Here is a 22,880-nt window from a genome sequence, read left to right as displayed (position 1 = left end):
TACACTGGAGAGATTTCAGATGAGCAAAGGCTATTTATAGTCAATAAATCCAACACGACTGGGGGTAAGAAGTGATTTACAAGATTTGAGGGGAGAAGAGGTTGAGTGAGATCCAAATGTCCCCAAATTTTGGAAGAGTTCAACTCTATATCATTGCCTTGCATTCCATGGTAATTCCAGTGCATGTGGGTTCCTCACTGGGAGGTTTGGGATTTTTTTCTGCCTGGAATACACAAGTAATCAAGTCCATCTGCAGGGACAGAACTTCCATTTCATTCTTTAGCTTTTAAAATAGACTAGGACTCCAGGTGGGATTTTAAAAGAGGCAATATTTAGAAATTAGCATATTTACCATAACCATTTAGAAGCAATTTACATCCATCAATTCTTCTTTACAGGTTACATACACACTGATATCCACCCATGTGGACACATCACTGTTCTAAAGAAAAGAAAAACTGCATGTGTCTGAAGAGCAGTAGGCAGTTTTGATAGACATGTGTTTCAAGGTCCATAGGGCTACTTAAAAAAAGTAGCTCAGAAGACTTGAGCTGGTAGAAGCAGTTGGACTGTAGCACTGCATGCCAGCACAGTTTGATCTTTTTCATTCCACTAGAGAAAAAAAAACTGCAGCCCTCCAGAAGCTAGAAATAGAGGCTGGAAAACGGATCCATGGCTTTGCTTTTTGCCTTCCTGGGAGAATTTCGTTCCACTTGTACCAACAGAAATCCAGCAAGAAAACAGAAGTTTCAGGAAGCTGCAAATACACATTTGTTTTGATAAATTTATTCACGAGCTGAAATAGTACATTTAAAAAATGTTTTATTTAATTTAATGAAAAAGTACTCATCTTTTTGATAGGTGATAATTAACCATTATTCTGTCATAAACAGAAAAGAAAGATGTACTTATGTAGATTTAACTGAGCACTGTGTTAATCACACTGCAATGACTCAAAACACAAAACCAAAGCAGAGAAGTTTTTTTTTTATACAAAGTGTTCCTTTTGCCAAGGAAAATACAGCCTTAATATCCCTGCAAGTCAATTCATCATCACATAAGTAAACCTTCAATTCAGTTTTACCCAATCCACTTTGATTGAGTTTCAAAGCCGGATAGAAGCTGATGAACTGTCATGATGACAGGTTTAGATAATTTACAATTATGTTGAATATTAAGGCTTAAAAACTCCTCTGGATGCTCAGTTTCAGGAAACTGGGAGCAATCTGCCAAACATCCCATGTTTTAAGTTAGATAAAAATGTATGTTCCTAAACATCTACTTCAGCAGCTGACCCTGAGCTCTGCTCAGTCAGGGAGTTGGAATTAGAGGGGTGAGAAACAGCAAAGAGGAGGAGGGTTTCTTTTTCCAAAGCACTCAGGACAATGCCAGAATGGGGACTAGGTAACTCATCTGTCCATCTGCCCTCCCAGTAGGAAAAACATTCAATTCACCTTTTCAAAAAGAGCAGTAACCACACATTAACCACGGTTTATCGTGGCTTTCTTCAAAGTAGCAGCCAAGACTTCCCAGGGAGCCCAAGGGTAAGGTTACCAATCAAGTTAAACCTTTTACATGCAACGTTTTTACTTAAATATAGTTAGCACAGAAAATTTATGGGTTTAGATGTAGGCAGTGTGAAGAAAAATAAAGTTTAGGCATGAAGGTATCCCAGGTCCTCATTTGCATACCTTAATTATTTTTTTTAAGATGCTTTTTCTCACTTTTCTCCAAGTACATGAATATGAATGCTGAATACGAATGCTGAATACTTTTCATAATGGAAAAGAGGCTCTGAGGGACTTAAATACTGTACATAAATGCCTTTGAGTGGGTACACTAGCATGGCTGATCCTATAGAAATGTATAAATTAATTTACAGGCCTTCAAGAGCCCAATAATGGCTCCAATTCAGCAGTCATATGATTAATATCACCAATCCACTGCTAGATTTTATTTCCATCCTATTTAGAGAAAATATACAAGCCAATCTGACCCAGTTCAGTCTTGCTTGAAACCTCCAGAGAATTATGCATAGATCTATGACAAGAAAAAAACTAATTTAAAAACAGATTAACATGCAAATCTGGTTTGAATTATTCACTTTACAGCATTTATATTTTTTTTAAAAAAGTTGGGCAACACAGACTGTGCATAGAGAAAAGGACCTGCATGTCTGAACTGCTGCATCTCAGAGACAACTACTGTAATATTTTCTGTTTTCTTAAACTGAACAGTGTATGAAAATTGGACAAAAACTGTGGCAGATGGATTTTTCCCCAAAGGTCATGCCTCATTAAACAAAGGAAAAGAATTTGTACCAAAGAACTCATTCTAGAAGTAGAGCAGTGGTAGTTTGGTGCTAATGACTTCAGCAACTTCACTATGTGCACTGCAGTCCAGTCAAAGGCATGGAAGAGCCCTGGACTGAGTAGGAAGTATTCATTCAGTACAATAAAAATGAACACAAAACCCCAAAAAGGAATTGAAAAAAGTGATTTCAAAAGAATCCAAAATCATGATCTCTATCAGCCTACAGTAAAACTCAAACTCAGCCTTTCTAAGACAGTCTCCTCGGTGTGTGTGAGACACTCAACAAGTGACAGTAAAATTAAGAGTTTGGGGGACAAAAGATTAGAGAACAGATAAAGTTGCTATCAACTCCAGCAGTGTGAACATTCTTTCAAAATTCTTTTTTACCCCTCCATATCTAACAGTAAAATGTCTACTTTAAGTAAATAAATAATTAAATTTGGTGGGGAACTGTTCTTTTCTTGGTTACCATCACTCTTTCTACATCTTCAGTCCTGAAGATGGTTTTGGACACCAAGACATCCAAATCCATCCAAACCACATAGAAGTTTGTGTGTGTACATAGATATTTATACACATATATTTATACCCACATATCCACACACCTCCCCCACGTATCCATGTGTGTATATGCATGTGTACATATACATAGACATACATACATGGCACAAGTACATGTGCAGAGACTGACAAAATCTCAGAACTTGACCATGGGGAATCTCACACCAGGATCACAAAGCTGATGCCTGTCCCAAACCATAATATTCAGAGCTACATAGTTTTCTTGACTGAAGACACATACACACAGTTGGTTAATTCACTCACAGTTAAAGACTGAGGTATGGAGTATTACTTGTGATTTAGGATGCCAACACACTCTCATTCTCCATAAATGCCATTGCCATCTCCTTGTTGGCTAGAGGATAATAAACATGAGGCATCACAACTAATTAGGGTTGTATTTGCATTGTACAGGAACCAAATTTAGCACACCATGTACAGACAGTGAAAGGCTTCTCCAGAACTGATCTGGCTGCTTAAAGATTATAACATGGCTACATAAAAACTGGATCAAACCCCATTGCTCACCTCCTTCCTAAGCTGTGCATCATACCAAAGACTGGAGACTAAGTGGAAATAGTCAAACTTCAAATAGTCAAATTTCAATTTCTCTGTCAAAAGTCAGTTTCTCTGTTGACTTCTAACTGTAAATGCCAACATCATTACATTGAGCCTTGCTGAAGCAAAAGAGAGTAAAGGTTTATTTAAAAATCCGTTTAGTGCAGAGATAAAAGCGGAAAATTTAGGATGAAATGTTTCCATAGAGACATTGGACTAGTGGAAAGACAAGGGAGCATTTGGAGTGACCTTGTCCCTGAAGCTGTGCTTTGGGAGCCTCAGAGCCCCAGAGCACAGCCTGGCAGTCCACAAGGACCCAAGAGGAGGGCGGTGTTGCAAGCTGTGAACTTACAGCAGCTCGGGGAACTTTATCCCTGCTTCAGAGCACAAGAGGTCTCACTGTGTAGCTGTGAGCCATCCCCAAGTTGTCAAATGTTTAGCTGGGAGCAACCTCCAAGGTATTAAATCCTTGCACTGACCAACCTTGCATGTTTCTGGCAGGCCAAAGTGGTCCCAAACCAGAAGCTGAGCTTCCAAAAAAGAACAATGCCACACACAGAAAAACCCCAAACATCTAGAGCTCTGATAAATGCCACTGCAGGTGTGCAAATCCAAATAGATATTAATAACTCATTTGGTTGGGTTTAAGTGTATTTAGTGGAAACACAGGTTTGTGAACTTCAAAACAATTGAGAGTACGTGCGATCCAAAGATCCAATGGCCCACATGTTTTTCCTGCGTCCTTCTTTATGTATTAGCTGCACACATTTCCAAAATGGTAATACCTACACTAAAATATGAATTACCTGTATAGACGTAAGCCACATAGTAACTTCTCTGCTAGAACAATTAAACATCTAATACCTGTATTAGTCTAGTGAAATGAGTTTCAAGATAAAGACTGAAAATCTTTATCTTTTCTGAAATATACAAAGCCAAAATGGAATGTCCTATTAATATTAAAGGACAACTACTAGTAAAAGTCAGATAGTTCAAAGTTAAGTAGAATGATCTGTTGTCCCTAAGCACTGATACACATATTCACAGTAACATCTAAGAACCTATCTGTTCTAACCTTCACTGAGCAGTATTGTTGCTAATTGAACATGGAGAATGGGTTTGTTCCATCAGGTGTGTTCGTTTCTTCTAAGAACACCCTATGGAATATCAAATGTACTAAATATAGCTGTCAACATTAAAAGCCTGCACTCGAAAGTGCTATTAAAGAGCTAAGTGTACTTCACTTGGCATTATAAAGCCAAAGCCCTCTTTAAAGATACATCATGTTATTAGAGACTATTCACATTAATGCAAAAATCATCATTCTTAATATATTTTACAAGACATGTCTAGGCTACTTCCAGGCTCAAGAGTTCCTCAATTTCTTTCACATTTACTGGTAATTACATAAACGAATCAATAGTGATTCAAGTAGGACAAAGAGAGAGAGCTAACTGTAGCAAATCCATACACTAGCTTTCCATTGCAAATTAACTGCATCCAGGTGAAGCTTCAAAATCAGAAACGATGCAGCATCTACAAATGTTTGGCAGTTTATGTGTCTGCCACTGCAGTGTCTGGGTGCTGTAAATTTTCAAATTATTACAGGTTTTTAGCAAGAAACACCGTGAGACTGCTAGGAAAGCCTCTGCTCAGTAATGAGTGGAGGTTATTTGCCTCAGTGTAAATACACAGGAGTCATAGGGCAAGGAAACAATGCAAAAATGGAAGCACAAGGGAATCTAGAAATAATTAAACCTGAGGAAGAGTTCGCTAAAATCACAAGCATTGTTCGTATGGTGTAAGCAGAACTACTGTACATCTCATCGATTTCAAAGGACTCTTGCTTCTACCTCTACAATTCCATCCAAATTAACAGCACCCCAGTGATACTATTTGAGAGAAAAAATTAACATATGTAGTTGGTACTTTGATCTCTGTCAGAGAACACTGATAGAAGCTCTATTCACTTAAGAATACTGGAATTAAACACCACTAATAGAAGTAATAACATAAAATACTTCAGGCAAATTAAATTCATTTATCACAACCACTACTACAAACCCCTCTGCTAGTCTGCTTGCTCCTAAAACATGCAAGATTCATTTCCAAGACCTATGATTTTAAGCAACATGTTGTTAAGCACAGCAAACTTTGCAAGTCTCCCTTATCTTCCCCTTCTGGTTTATGAGAATTTATATAATTTTAACCATTTTATTTCTACCCTAAATAATGTACTGAGATCACTGTCTTGTTCTATAACAAATTCAAGTTAAACACAAGATATGCCTCCAGGAAATCAAAAATAACTCCACCCAACAACTCTTTCATGAACAACAGGCAGTCTTCTCTTAAGTAAGAGGATAGCTACTCAAATTAGAGAGTAAAATTAGCCCTGGTATAAAACAACATATAGATTGTGGTCAACAGTCTATAAATTCAAATACAGGCTTCATAATCCTGAACTGTCTCAATTCCAACAAGCCAGATAGATAAATAAATTACTAGATCACCTATTACACATCAGGAAACAAGAATTTCCCAAAAAGTAATAGTCTCCTTTCTGCACTAAATTAGGTCAGTTTAAAATACTATGAACAGCAGAGAACGGTAATGTCTCTTCTAGAATTCAGAATACTGTTTGGCAGAGCACTAATTAAAGAACGAACTAATTCTGGCCTTTACAGAAATGTTCATGGTATTAGTGTCAGCATGGCCTAGAAGAGAAAACATACCCATAGCAAAGCACAGTAAACTCACAGATGCAATACTATTTTTCCCTCCAGATAAAACCTATGTAAAAATTCATGTCCAAAGTTAAACACTGATATTGTTCTTCCAACTGAGGTTGATCCAATAAAACAAAAAGAAAAAAAAAAAAAGATCAATTCAGAGGAAAGAATAAGCACTACAGAAGCATAAACTATCATCCAGAGAAGATTTCTCCTTTGTTTACTCTGTAAACCACACATTATTAGAGCCAAATCCCTTAGGCCTTGTTTTTGTCAAAGTTCCCACCGAGTTCAGAAGCCATTTTGCCTAGTTCTTCCTCATCCAGGGAAGACAAATGCAATCTTTTTGTGACACACAGCAGAACCCTCTTATGCTGCTCATCGTCTCTTTATTATTGCTAGCTGTCATAGAGCAGTGACTTTTGTATGGCTACGATTTTCCCATTGCAAGCACTCACTGAGGAATAGTCAAACTCTGATTAGATATTACAAAACCTTCTCAGAAGGCTTTCTGAACCACAGCCAGCGGGATTCCCTGCAGCATTAAGGCCAGTCTTGCTCCCACTACAGTCTGTGGGACTTTTGCCAAGGATGTAAGTGGCATTATGACTGGTCTCCAACAGCAGATATTACCCATCACACTCAAGACTTGATTAAAGACCTACCCACCTGCAAATATATAATAAATAAAGAGCTTAATTGCATAATTAATTACAAGAGCTTTTAATCCACAATAGACAACACCATAGGTTTTAGGTAGCCCACATAAACCAAATTATTCATTAGATCAGTATTTGCTTGGTATCAGTTTACAGGAAGATTGCAGAGGGATTCAAAAGATACATATTTTCAAGAACCAGAGAAGAACACAACAGGAAGAAATAAAATAAAGTGAAATCAAAAGAATACCACCACAGCCTAGACCTACAGGCAGAAATAATTTCACACTGTGCACACAGGCTTCCAGCAAAGGTTTTCTTAACAATATATGCACGATGGGCAGTGATTTTGAATAGTAAGTGCCGTGCTGCTACTAGACTTTTCTTTTTCCAAGGCACCAGGCAGAGATGTAGCAGTGTACACAAGTGGGGTGTAAAGTCAATGGGATTACATTTTCCTAATTATTTTCTGCTTGAGGTTTACATCACATACACAAAATGAGATCAGCCGGGACTTGCCTCTCTAACAAATCACTCAGACTTAAACATTGCTCAGATAAACAAAAGGGGGGGCAAGGCTGAGAAAAGGCAGAGAAGTGCTTCTTCAGTCACAGTTGCAAGGAACAAAAACCTGGAGGGGGAAAAAAGCTGTTGGACCGCCACCAAATCTCCCCCCACTAGAGACAAGAGCCCATCTGCTGAGCTCTGCAACTTAGCTTTAACTACCATTCAACTCGCGTCTCTGCAGAGATCAATCTACAGAGCTGGCAGATGGACCCCTGCTTCCCTGAGTCGCTGTGTTATTTGTTTAATAAATTTAATTAATATCCATACTGCACTGGATTGCTCCCAGAAAGGGGGCTGCAGCTCTCTCTTTCCCCGATAGCAACATGATGAGTGATTTCCCAGAAAAGACCAGATAACAGTACCCCCAGGCCACTGAAAAATTAAAAGTGCCATGTGCTTACATTACTTCGCATGTATTAATTTTTGCGGTGCACTAATTTGTTCTTGAAGCCTATTTTAACTTTTTCAAAATCCCGTACTTTCATGAAGTCACAATTCATTTTGGTTTATATCAGTTACAAAATTAATTGGAAAGGAAAAAAAGCATCAAATCTAATTGGATTTCCAAAAATTTTATCTATCTGCAAGAAAGAAACAAATTTTTAATGAGAGTGTCTCCTCGGGCAATATATATTGTCACAGTTTCTGCCAACAAGTTACAGGCATTCAGGGTCATGTTGGACATGCTTTACTTTAATGCTTAAGAACACACTTATTTTAACCAATAAAGACATATTCAGCCCACATAAAATAATTTTTAAAAGCATGAAGGATGAAAGAAAATAAAACTACTAGCAAATTTTTACAGCAAAAAGCATAACCAAACAACACGTTATGATACTCCAGTAGCAAGAGGAAGCATAAAATATGCACAAGTGTTGAGAACAAAAATATTATTTGTCTTCAGTATTAGCATTTCATATTTCCTGCATTTAAAGTTTTAAATTTTTCATTGTAAAAAATGAAATTGAGGTGTAATTAAGAAAATTATTCCAGTCAAGCCCATTTGACTCCTGGAGTTGTGTTAAACTGATACACTTCTCTCTGGGTCCTATTTCCTTACTAACTCACCTTATGGCTGGAATATTTCACCCTCATGTTGATTAGCTGAGCTCCAACAGCAGCTGTCTTAGTGGACAGTACAGGCTTGCCAGTGTTATCTTCAGCATCTAACCTTTCCTAACACCTTTTTCCGGAAGTAGCTGTGGCAGGAAAGGTTAAGCACACCTAAACACTTACCTCTGCCTCTGGGAAGGAGAGGGTGAGACGTACCCATCCCTCAGGTCAGCCAGCACACCTGCTCCTGGGACCAGCTCTCTAGTCCATTTAACTTGAAGTCATCCTTATTTATCCCAATAATGAGTTTAAGTATGAGGCCTCTGCTAGCTTAGGTGATTATGAGTGAAGCAGGTTAAACGACAATAAGACAATTCCACACACAAATCCAAAGAGGCATTTACCAGCTTTCAGTTAACTACAGCTCTCTCCCCCCTTCCTGGTAGTCTATCCCTACACATTAACCTTTTCCACCACTGCTGCCATTTTTATAGTGAATGTCTAACCTTACCTTCAGAAAGCAGAACAGCCAGAGTAGCAGTGACCACAGGTATTCTGTCACCATCAAAGGCAGCAGTGGTGAAAGGGCTGGTGCACTTCAGTGGTGTCCAAAAAGCAATTACCTTCAGTCTCCAGAATGCAATTCACTTGTTGAGAGAGGATCCAGGAAGGCAGACCTGCATGGAAGGGGGAACAAGTGAAAAGACCTACTAAAACCAGTTGAAGAGCCCTCTGTGTGCTCTGGCTACATGCTTTGCCCTTGCAGCTCCTGGAGAGGTGGAGGCAGGGCCAGCCACAGGACACAGAGCCTGGCAGTGTCCCCAGCCACAAAAGCAGGAGTCGCAGCAAAACAAGAGGTGCTGGAGAATTAGAACTGCTCCATGGACAATTCCATGCTTCAGGGAATTCTTTTTCTTCCAGACCTCAAGTATTGCTACACAGACCTCATGGAAAAAATGTTTCAAAGAGGTGTTTAGTGCAGAAATAACTTGTACAGCTCAAAAAGTATTGGCACATATATTGACAGATTTTTTTTTTTTTTGCACTGCTGGGGCATTTGACTGAGTTCTGAGGGAAACTGAGATTTTCCTCCTCAGTATAACATCTAAACAATCTTTTCTCTCGTACCTCCAACTTTCTAAAAAATTTGCAAAGTCAAATGACAAGCAAACAACAACTGGCTACCAAATATTTACATAGTAGCTTTTATTCATTAATGGTCTGGTAATTTTCATGCAAGTATTATTTATTAATCCTGTCCTGTGAGCAGGGAAGCTGAGAGAAGGCAATTTGCCACAGTTACCCCACCCTCAAGGTCAGTGGTACAGTCAAGGGCAGGGCCCTCATTCACTCACTCATGTTCTGGAACTCCTCCTTGCTCAGTGCCTAGAAAGAGGACATTAAGTAGCTGGAGTCTTAAATATGGTGGACATCAAAAATAAGGCAGGCTTTTTAAACAGGATTTACATTTCAGAGAGATGGAAAGGAGGACATACTATGGAACAAGTCATCAGCATGGTATATTCCACTAATTTCATGAGCTTCAAACCCAGGCACTTTGTGTACACTGCATTGCACCACTCAGAGTAACTATGGCACCCTCATGCAGGGAATGTTTGCTATCCCAAGAAATGGAAATCCTCCCTGCACCCAACGAAACAGTCATTGCACACTGTTAGTCAAAATTTCATGCACTTCAGCCACGACTAGTGAAAGCCTATGGAGCGAGGGCACAGTTTGTCCTTTGTACAGAAGACATCAGTGACTTCTTTGCCAGGAGATGATGGGAGGCTGCAGCCCCTGTCTGTTAAGAGAGGCACCCAGTGGACTCACCATTTCCCATAGGCTGTGAATGCCTCGCGACTTGTGACTTGACTTCGAAGAGAAGTTTCCAGCTCTGTTTTTCACTGCCTTGGCAACCTCATTTCCTTACTGTGATTCAGTTTTGTTTGCCAAGGGGAGGCTGGTCATTTGTTGTCTCATCATACTGAGCTGCCTTGATATGATTAACTTCTTTTTTTTAAGCCTCATTTCTCCCTCCATAACATTTTTTGTAAATTGTTATTTATCATCCTCTAAAGCTGAAATGAAAAATGTATTGAATGACTTCAATATTTCATTTCCCAACATAAAATGAAAATAAGTTTTAGAACGGGGAAAAGAAAAATTGTTATTTGATGGAAAATTCTAATTGTGACCATATGATTTTGTCTGGGGGGGAGGGGAAGGTAGGATTTTTATGGAGAGGGGTTTATATTTTTTGGTTTTGTCAACTTCTCCCTGAAAACTATCAACAACATCGCACTAAGGATTCGCTTGTAAAAAAAAAAGTCAGAAGTTTCAGACATCAACTGCAGATGTCTGAAACGGAAGTTAATTTTAATGCAACATAAAGATCAATATTCTTTAAATGAGAATCATGCAGTTATACTCAGGACAAAGGGATTCCTTGAACCAAAATCTGCCTACTTTCCTAGCAGTACTGATTTTCACAACCTACTACGTTCTCATAATGGTATATGAGTTAATCAGACTACATCTGCCTAAATTTATTTTCACGTTCTCAATGATATGTTATTAATTGAAAGACTAATTCATCTGACAGCCATTAAAGACACACAATAACATTATTCATATTCCCCTGTGAAGTTATATGCATGTAAAATATTGAAGCAAGCACAGAAAAGCAGTCACCTATATAACAGATATACTTTAAAACCCACACGAGCTGCTTATAAGACGTTAAAACATAAACCCCTGTAACAGATTTACACATGACCTTATTTTTTTTCCCCGATGTGCTTTTACATTCAGGAGTGCATAGTCCTTTCCAAGCCATTTTCCTTCGCAAATCTCAAAACACCAAAATGACAGGAAAAGTAGGGGCTACTCTTAAAAAGATAGAGCAAATGCTGGAACATTAAAGAAAATGTAGCTAATGGGATTCTCCCATATAAAGTAAGCATGCAAGCCTGAAGTCTACCATATAACTTACAGTAGTATGCACTGCATTTTTCCTGTGAATATGAGCTATGCAGAATAACAAGGAGGCATTAACCTCTTCAATTGTAACAAAGAAAGAAAAAGTTCTCTGTAAAAGTAAAAGAATAACACTCTTAACCTCCCTTGTTTCTTTTTCCAAATCAATCCCAAGTACAATTGATAATGCAGCTTCCAGAACAATGACAGAAGTCCTTTTCTTTCAGTATGATATTATGGAGTTTGTGTTTTGTTGCTTAGTTGGGTTTTGCGTGGGTGTGTGTTCATTCGATTTTCAAGTATTTTTCTTTATTTTTACAATTTTCAAGTCAACAGAAGAATTCAAGTCAACTGTAATGTCATTTATCTGTTGCTAAAACCTTATTCAAGTTTAATGATAAATTTTAGTCAAGTAATGAAATGCTATCACTGCTTATCAGTTTCCTGTATTACTATATACATTAAAAAAAACCCCAAACAACAAAACACAACATAATATTTCCCCATGTCTGATTCCATGGACATAATCAATAAGAAAGATCATAAGAGGAGCAATTGCAAAGGCTTCAGGTCATTGTGCACTTAAAGGCAGGCAGAAATCTGTGGGTTGGATTAGGGAGAAAACACACAGCACTTCAGAATGTAATCCAGCACCCCTTTCCTTTCCTTTCATCTCATTTTGAGCAGATCATGTGGAAGGTGTGCTGAGCTGCCTCATCTCAATCATCTGATGCTGCCAACTGCTACAGGAAGATAGGATCCTGTCATAACCATCTCCAGCTATGTCTTTTCTTTGGTCATCATTTTGGGCAACATGGCTAAACCAAGGAATATTTTCCACAGCCTGACGTAACACTGCTAATCTAAGGTCAGTCACCAACTCAAACAAAATATCTAATGGAAGATTTTGCCATGGAAAGGAAGCTCTGTCTATCCTCAGGGCAGGGAGGTATCACCAACATGAAAAGTTAGTAAAACATGAGCTCAAGAGAGCAACTGGAGCTTCAAGCTGATCTCTCATCACACTATCAAATATAGAGAACTAATTTCTTTACATAAAAAAGAAAAATAAAGGAGACCTTCTAATACCCAGAGATTACAATTACAATAGGATAACTGACAAACACAATGGGTATGCTTTGACAAGTTGACGAATATATATTGACTATTATTTTAAAAAATCAGCTAAAAAATCCTTTAGGTGTATCTTCCAGTGTCAAATGGACTTTTCAGAGATCAGAAATCATGGCAAAACAGATGAAATTCCTTTGTGCGGAGTTCCAGAATCCAGTTGCTTAATTCTACCAAGATCAAATGAAAACTAAAAACCTTAAAAGGCTGAAGGTCCTTTGAGGACATGCTCAAGCAACAAGGCATCTAAGGCTGACTTGGAACTCTCTCACTTGGAGAGCTGCTGAGCAGCAGTGGACACTTAATTACAAATTCAGAAGGGAGCATTACATTACCTTAACTGCCTCAGCCACATAACAAGCACGAGGAAATAAGCCACTAAGAGCAATATTACTTTTTCCAGATGTTGCTGATCCCGGTTGTTGTTGGACTCAGATTCACTCCAGGTTAGACCAATATAGGGAGGAAAGCAAAGGTGAGAAAGAGAAGAAAAATCAATCCCATGTTCCAAAAGCTCCACACAGAGGCTATAGCTAGAAGTGGATAACTTGGAGCTTCTGCAATAGTCGCTGACACTTAATTTCTAGAACGGATAACGAGGAAAACCTTTACTGAGGTCCAGCGAGTGGGCATTGCACCACCTGGGAGATGAATCATCACCTGCAGAACTCAAGTGCACTTAATAAGGGTGAGCTCATTCTAATAATGCAATCTGACAGGCTGACATTCCCTGTTACTGACTTTTGAGGTCACTCAGTGAATTTTTACATAACTGGGTTTTCCATGGTCTACCAATACACGGAGTGCTAAACCCCTACCACAGGCTGACTTCTACTGCTGCGTACCTGAATCACACCAGGAGTGCTAAGTGATGAAAAACTGTAGAGGAAACTTCAGGAAGCAGAATTTTGTGTGAAAGCATCCTAGTTTACAACTTTTACGAAGGTAAGACAGAACCATAAAGTGCCCAACTGGGGTGCAAGGTTTCCAAATTCTGTTGTGTCACACTCACAACCAGAAAAAAAAAAATTGTGTAACATAGACAAATGTGATTCTCTAGTATTATTTTCATTAATCCATCTACCTGCAGATTATTAAAGCAGTTGTGCTTCCAGAAGGCCTTAAATTAAACATATAAAGTAAGAAAAATTGTCATGATGTCCCACATTCTAGACCTGAACACCATATCTGAATCCAACTCCAACAGTAGTGCAACTCAAACATTTGGAAATCCAACTACGCTTTGGCTAAGCTTAAATTTTACTGAAGTAGCTAAAAGAAGTTGGAAAATTTTAAAGTGTTAGTAGTTGCAGCTATCTGTAACATGCCACTGATGTTGAAAATAAAAAGTAAACCTATATACTTCAGCAAGTCAATCGTGCAAGGAAAGGGAGGAAACATCCTTCATATGTGTTTAGGATGTGTATTTAACATGTGGGAGAGAATGTGAACAGAAGGTCTGAAAGGCCACCAGAGCAAAAGCTTGTTTTGGGAGTTCTCTTGAGTAATTTACCCCACAATGTATGGTATGAGTTAACACTACCCAAAAAATTCGAAGCTAACGAACAACAATTTCAGTCTGGAGCATTTCAGGTTCCTACTGATCTTGCATAATTTTAGGAGTCAATGTGAAGTCATGATATTCCACATTTTCTTAAGAACTCAAAAAGCAACATCACAAACCCGCTGATACATATTCTGTTAACTACACAAAAAAAAAAAACAAACCAGTGATTTTGAGTAAATAAAACCATGGTAAGCATCAGTTTGTTACAAACTTGTCTATATGTCAAGATTTCTTTGTTTACAGTTCACGCTTATGAGGACTTCATCAGTTATTTAAGACTACAGCTCAAACAGAAGAAATACTGCAGAAGTAACAGAACTGCCAATGAATTTCTATGTTGCCAATCAGGTACTTATTACAGATTGTAAATCAATGTGCCTCAGCTTAGACTCTGGTGCAGTAACACGTGTTCAAACTCTCCATTCAGCCAGTCTCCACTCTCCCAACTTATTTCTTATTAATAGGAAACCCTTGTTTTTTTCTCTATCAGGTCAAGGCTGAGGGAACAGTGGCTGTTTTTACGATTCAGAAACATCCATCAGCTCAGAAGGAATTGAAAAAGCTATGGTATTTTGTGTAAACCTTCAAAATACCAACATTTGACAGTCTTCAGTCATACGACAAACTGAAATTAATAAGCTCTAAAAGGAGGAAGACCCACTACCAGGCTCTTCAGCAAATCCCTGCCTTTCTGATCCAAGTTTCTGTTCTTTTGGGCTTGTCATTTTATGATGTTGTGAAGGCTGAAAGGTTGATGTACTCCACAGCTTTCCCGTGGTATTTTTGGCCAAACAACAACCTGAAACTCAATTTGACAACATAAATGTTGTTGTTTTAAAAGCAAAATAATAGGGGAGAAAAAGCCAAAACCATTAGAAAACAGAATAAACCTTTCTGCAACAAAGCAAATAACTCAAGTCTTGTATTATTTATAAGTGATACAGTATCAGGTAAACTGTTTCACACTGCTCAAAATTAATTTCACACTGAATAACCTAAATGTTTCATGTCAAAAACTAATCTCTGCAAAAGGCACTGTCTGATCCACAGCATTTTACTCAAACTTACAATAAAAATATATTATCATTCCATGAAACGTAAGTTTTTCAATTTGAAATATTTACATGTCATTATTGGGTGACCATTAAATATTTTATTTGTCAAGAGCAAAGTAGTTTGATATCTTCTAAATATTGGATGAAAGCTAAACAGTGGATTCCACTAATCTGAACAGTGACTGGGTCAAATGAGCAAAGTTAGCTTAAAAATCACTCCTAACTCTCTGATTTTATTGGTTGGCACTCACACCAACATCCTGTCTGCCATCAGCCCACCTCCAACTCTAAACACTCATTCCAGAGAAACAAGCTGCAGTTTTATGCCACAAAGTTGTACAAATCTTGTGTGTATCTGATAATATATTAATATAATCAGTCAATAGCTCCCTAAACTTGGACACCAACAAGCAGACTTGGAAAAAAATAACACCAGCCTTCCTAAATTTAGCCTGGTTTTGTGCAGTCTGATGTTTTCTGAAGACTAAGCTTTTCTATCTGTGGAAGTGCCACTAACAATGGAGTGCATTTACTCTTTTGAAGTCTCTACCTTCCCTTTAAACCAGAGCAGTTTCCTGATTTTACTCAGTGGATTTCTCCAGTTTCATTCAACTGATGACTCCTCCCTCAAAGTCCCATCTTCCTGACCACCCCAGGACAATGAACATATTCACACAGGTCCTGCTGTGCTGTATGAGGTGAACCAGAAAAAAAAAACCACAATGCACTTCTCCTAGAGGCAAAAAAAAAAAAAAAAAAAAAAAAAAAAAAAAAAAAATAAAAAAAATTAGAGAAATCCTGAGGCTTCTAGAAAAAAAAAAAGTATTGGGACAGGTTGATATTTTCCCTCCACAGACATGGCCGTTCTTGACATTACATCTTTTTTTTTTAATGTATTTGCAATGTTTTTATCCCTGAAACTATTTCTCTCTTAGATTTGGAATAGAAGAATTTAGAAGTAACTTGAAAATATCCCAATAATTTAATACCCAAACTTCATTTAAAAGGCCAAGCAGCCTTCGCTTTATTCTTAGGTCATTCTAAAACACAAAGAAGCCCCCATGCTTTACTCAACTTCCTTAGAAAACAGTATTTCTAAATCAAAGCTTTACTAGCAGCCTCACGCAATTTTGTTTCCAAGCACAGGATAAGATTTTCACTTCTAAAAGAAATGGTTTGCAGGGCGACCCTTGCTTTAACAAGGCCTTTCCACACTATAAACATTAAGTGTATGACAAATGCTCTAGAATCTGAATGAATCACTTATTGGGAGAACTTAAGATATTAATTATAAATATCTATTAACTGAAGTGAAGGGAAGCTTTTCTTGTCATTTACTACCACTTTTACACTTAGTAAGAGTGCATTTAAGAGAGTCATCCTAAGAAGTGGGGATCCCCAACATGCCTAGGACTCTGGTAGCTTCAGGCCAAGAGGATGTGAAGCCCAAAGAAGTGGAAACCCTTCAAACACTGCAAAAGTCACTCAGTTTGCTAGATTTCAAGTATAATTTGAGACCCAATCAGATTCTGCAGATTGTCTGCTGATAAATTACCACCTCTCTGAATAGCAAAAGACTGCTGGCTTGTGAAGTTTATTTTTAACTGATAGTTAACTTTAACTTGCAGTTATATTTTAATTTATAGTTATTTAAAATTTAATTACCATCATGTCACTCAAAGCTTTGTACAGGCTTTCTTCTTTAATGGTAGACATAAATCAGTAAAATAAATTAAGTGCCACTGACTGTTACATAGTTATACAGCAAATTAATGAAATCACTCAGGAGTACACAGGTAATATAGGCATAAATAATACTGACTCCAACAAGTGGGGCAAATGTGCTATCAAACCTGTCATGCAGGCACGAGAGAAGCCAGGGGGTACACCATGAAAGACAGCTATCTGCTTATTTTGAGTAGCAGCACACACACAAACCTCAGTTATTAACCCACATCTTAGCAACTCTGCTGCACTTGCTGTGGCAGTTCTCTCCTGGTTTCTCAAGCAGTTCCTTTGACAGCTTGCCAGGCTTGTTCTGTGTTCTCTCTTCTCATGGCCCATTTTAATAAATTTAAGAAATCACCTTCTCTGTACCTCTTGGACAGGTGCAGCTCTTGTGTAGTCTAATAAAGAGATCACCTTACTTCAAGGGTGTGTTTTGGAAAGAGCAGGTTGCTGTCTGAGACCTTCTGGAGGGCTTTTCTGTGGCTTACTCCCCTTTGTGGCTGCCATTCCCAGCCCAAGTCTGTGTAAAATAACCTTGCTTTGCAGGCATTCCTCTAAGTGCACAATGCCACTGTTTACCTGCTGGAGGCAGCCAAGCTGTATCTTAACAGAGAAATCTCAAAGTGACCCTGAGAGCCACACCACACCAAGACTGGGATCCTGTGAGCAAAATCCTTTCCTCCGAGTCTCCACTGATCCAATTCACAAGCTTTGGGAAAATACACTGAGTAATAAATTTATGGAGGTGCTGCTTTCTGAATAAAATGTAGCACAGCCATTCTGTTCTCTTCTTGTGACCAAGGGTCTCTTTTCTGAAGACCAGGATTATTAACCTCGATGTCCTAACCCAGTCCTGAAATGGATATTGCAGCTAATTCCTGACTGTGTAAATAACCCATCCATTTTCAGTCTGATGGCCTAGTTTTTTCCCTTCCTAAAAATGTTATGTAGTCCTACTGCTCACTGTTAAACAGCTTCTGAGTTTCACTACTGAGGTGCTACATGTCAGGGGTGGATGAAGTGATCCTTTTATATCAATTAGCAATTACTGTAAAGTGCTTTGGGGTGAAATGCCACAAAGGATTAGAACTTCAAGGGAAGAATAAGCAGCAGGAGCACATGAACTCATAAATGGCATAGATCCTATTTTATGTAAATTGCCCTAGTAATAAAGAATGAGCAAAAGGTCAGATAAATACAGAAAATGACATATAAGCAGAGTAGTCTCTAAATAGAATATTTTTTCTAGCTTTCTCAAGTACTAGTGCGTCTCTAGGCCAATAGCTCCCTCATCTGAGCATCTGTAATATTCAATAATACAACATTCTTCGGTTCTACCACCCTGTGAGTTCATTTCATTTCAGACTAACAATGTGAGCTCAAAAATCCATCACAGGAGAATGAAAATCTTTCTTAAATCTAGTAACAAAACAAAACCGAAACCAAATAAACATCTCTTCCCAAGAGATGCACTCATACTCCCCCCCCACACCTAGTCCCAGGAAGATCACTATTCCTGGTACAACTTTACATAGGATTGATGAATCCAGACAGTATAAAGACAAAATCCAAACTACATATAAAAGCTGGAACACAGCAACAAAGTAACATAATAATACATATTTGAGCAGCCATGCAATTCGAGGTATTACAGTTCTGAAAGAAAACTCACATCCCATTTCTGCATTTTCATGCCATAATAAACAATCTTGCATTAGCTTAAAAAGACAATTACAGTGCTTTCTGCAAAACAGTTAAAAGGAAAATAACCAAATTAATAACCGATAAAAGTAATTATCTTGTTCTACTATCAGTACACCAGACCTACATTTCATTAAATACCAGCAAAAAAGCTGAAGTGAAAAAACTTTTGCTGCATATCTGGTATCTAAAAGCCACGGAAATTAAGAATCACCTCACTAAAACCTGACTAAGGAAAGCAGAAAAAAAGATATATCTAGCAAGGACACTACGAGTCACATTTTGTTCTGAATTCTTTAATACATTCCATATTATAAATAGAAGTAATGTATCATATACAATCAACAATATGACTTTTATGAGCAGCAACAGTTCATGTAGTTTGTCTTCACCCTTATAAAACTTCTCACTTAACACCGAAAAATTACATATGAAAAACAAATTATATGTAGTGCTTAGTGGAACATTTAAAAGTATTCCCCAGGCATGCAACAAAATACTTCACTAATATCATGAAAAAGACTTTCATGTTATTTAATTCTTAACTAACACTTTCTGATATGTAATCAGTACAGTAAACAAAATACCTACAGAATACCCTCAAATCCGTAAAATAAACTAATTTTCTTTCCTTTTCTGTGCAAAAACTGACCCAGTGCCATTTAGCATGAGTTTCAGGCAGGGCATATATACAATTTCTACATCATTAACTCGAATTCCTATGTTTCCGAATGTCTTGCAGTTCTGCTGGGTAAGCACTAGTTCATTCATGGTGTTAAAAATGCTACCTTTTATACATCGGATATTTTACCTATTCAGTTATTTAGTGCTACTGCAGACGAAAGAAAAAAAGACAACCAGCATACAAAGAAGATGTTAAAACTGTTTCTCCCGTGGATTCAAATTTATTCTTTTTAAATGTATGAGTTAGAAAACTGATACTTAAAAGATACAATTATCTACTCATTTGTAGAAGTTTATTTTATATATGGTATATGCTATTTAATTCAACATAACTATGCAACTGCAACACAGTCTGGCAGTGTCCTGTATGCACATGAAACAGGTAAGAATGAAAAGGCAGAAGGGGGAAAAAAAAATCATAAATTAGAGCAATCTCTTGCTAAAGCAGAGACCAGCAGATAAAAATTTCCCAATTCTGTCAGAGACTGACTATATTACCATAAATTAGAAACTAGTCTTTCCATGACTTTCCTTACTTGTAAAGCAGGTAGTACTTGTCCCCTTCCTCAGACATGTCATGATGCATTTGTTAATATTTATAAAGCATTCCTGTCTGCACATAGCTGTGTGGATGGGGCAGTCACTGGATCTGATGATACTGCCTGTAAAAGCTTCTTCAGTGCTCTGTATTTCTCATTAAAAAAAAAAAAATCTAAACTAGAATTTTCAAACACAGACCAATTATTTTTTTACTCAGTGGTTAACACTGACTTGAGCTGAAACTTGCTGAATGCCAAAGAAATGTTACCCAAAAAGCATTACTACTGCACTGGATATTGGGAAGCACTTACGCTGATTTGGAAGTGTGGTGTGAAACAGCATTTTCCCTGTCACCAGCACTGCTGCCCAGCTCTGTCCTCTACACCATCACCCAGCTTCTGTCTTCTGCAAATCTACTCAAAACAACAGGTTTCTCTTTCTTTCCTGGGAGAGAAGCCCAGGGAAGCCCTTCAGGCAGATAGCCTGTGCATAGTTTTCAGTCACTGCATCCTCTTTCACCATTTATTCTAAAAGTTTGAAAAGTTCATGGATTTTATGAGATCTCCAACAAAACGAGCAAGCCAAACCTCAGAATGAGTCATTTACTAAGAAGCAAGATGCACCAACTGAAAGAAAATTACAGTTAAAAATGTTCATAATGTCTCCTGCATTCTCTGCTCAGTTGCAGCTCATTCATTCTCTGCTCAGTTGCAGCTCATTCAAAAAAAAAAAAAAATTAGACATTTTTTGACACAAAGCTCACACATACACAGAAGGGCTTTAATTATCATTAGCATGAGATAACTTCTCCCTCACCTCCTTCTATGGATCCATGTTAAATTATTACAAGTATTTCACTATGTTAATCTTAGATTATATGTGACCCAGTAACTTATATTATTAAGGTATGAAGCCTTCAAACACACTTTTGAGTTTGAAAAAGCTTATTCAGCTGATATTGCTTTTGCTCACTTCTTTAAATTATGCTTTTGACAAAAAGTGAAACTGCCTTAATACAAGAAAGCAAATGCTAAAATATCAGGATCTTTTATGAAAAAAAAGCTGATTTATGATGTGGTTGCTGTTAATTTCTGCAATTCTTAATAACTGAGCCAACCTTTCAGTTGCACGTTTTCCATTAAATCTTTGGGAGCTCATTACCTGCAGTTGAAACCAACAGAACACAGTAAAAATCCCAAATTCTGACCAGTTCCTTAACTGGCTGATTAAGAGTAACACAAATGGTAAAGTTTTCACATCACAGTTAAATAATCAACCTTTAGAAAACCAAAAACCTGCATCAGGTACCACACAGTTGCTATGGCAATTCTTCATTTACAATGAGCAAAATAAGTGAACAACCAACCCAGCCTCTGTGCTGAGCAAACAGCACACCTGTAGACTTGATAATTGGGGTTAGCACAGCACATCAGGTAACCAAAACCAGAGCTTGGCATTTCTCAAGTCCATACCCACACAGGTGCTCTTACCTCTGCTCCCAGACCCTCTTGTGATGCACTCCTTTAATCCCTGTAAATCATTCCCAATAACCTATTCCAGCTGTGATCCCACTACAAGCAGCACTTTGCAGAATTACCTCAAGCAATGCACTGAGATTTGTCTTTCCAGATGAAACCTTGTCCTTCTCTTATGTCACTGCATCCCACCTCCTGCTCTATCAAATGCAGGCTAAAGCCTGGCTTATGACATTGTCAGACTGCCTTTGTTACTTCTTGTACAGCCCCCTGCCCAAAAGCCCTGCCATGCTGGAACACACTGCCCAGCTCCTGCCTTTATACCAAATATCAGTGCACTGAATTACAACTGCACCACAGGCTGGGCCACAAACTGCTCAACACTTGTGGGTGCAGTGCTGCTGGTGTCCAGTATTCCTCACACAAGCTGCAGAGAAAGAATAATAAGGGTATGCAGTGAAAAGAAATCCATCCTAAACTAAGCTGCTACACTGCAACCAGAAAACTCATTTTTTGCTGCACTGCTCAAGAGTGTTCTGCCTTATATACCCATAGTTGAACATCTAAACTGATGCCTCCTTAGAAACATCCCCACTCATGGGCAGGAATACCAATGTCGTGGGATTTCTCAGGGTATTATGGCTTGGTGTAGATTTTTGTGGTAGCAATTGTAGGCAATAGAGATCTGGCACAGCAGCTGCCCACTTGTGTGCTTAGAGACCAACACATAGTTCAGGTACCAGCTGCACCAGCAGCCCCCCACTGTCAGTTGAGCAAGAAACTGCAGCAGCACTGACAAGGCACAAGTACAGTCCGACACCCCAACTACATCACATCAACCATCATTCCTTCAGGGAAGAGCCGCAGCATGGTGCAGGTTGCCAAGGCTAGGAAGATGGCAAAGTGGAGTAGCTGAAGAAGGAAGTTCACCTAGAAGCTGGGATTGTGAAAGAAGTGGAACTGGGAAGGTGCTAGAACTGGGAAGAGCAGTAGAGTCATGGAGCAGGAGGCAAAGACAGGGCTGGCATCTTCATTTTCATAAGCTTAGGGTGTTGTGGTGGTTTAACCCCAGACAGCAACTAAACCCCACTGAGTCGCTCACTTGCTCCCCCCCTGGTGGGATGGGGAGAGAATTAGAAGAGTAAATGAGAAAACTCCTGGGTTGAGATAGAGTTTAATGGGTGAAGCAAAAGCCACACTCACAAACAAAGTAAAACAAGGAATTCATTTCACACTTCCCATGGGCAGGTAGGTATTCAACCATGTCCAGGGCTCCATTACACACAATGGTGATTTGGAAGATAAACATCATCACCAAACACCCCACTCTTCCTTTGTCTTCCCCCACTGCATATGCTGAACATGATGTATTATGGTCTGGAGTATCCCTTGAGTCAGTTAGGATGAGTTCTCCTGGCTATGTCCCCTCCCACCCCACCTGGGGTGAGGTGAGAGGCAGAAAAGGCCTTGACTTTGTGTAAGCACTGCTCAGAAGTGACAAAAAAAATTCCCAGTATTATCAACCCTGTTTCCAGGACAAATCCAAAACATAGCCCCATACCAGCTACTGTGAA

The sequence above is a fragment of the Pipra filicauda genome, unplaced genomic scaffold (genome assembly GCF_003945595.2).
Source record: "Pipra filicauda isolate LSUMZ 115617 unplaced genomic scaffold, ASM394559v2 scaffold82_size2718185_pilon, whole genome shotgun sequence".
In the NCBI taxonomy this organism is placed as follows: Eukaryota; Metazoa; Chordata; class Aves; order Passeriformes; family Pipridae; genus Pipra; species Pipra filicauda.
The sequence above is the reverse complement of the archived record's forward strand: the minus strand, read 5'-3'. Positions refer to the sequence as shown.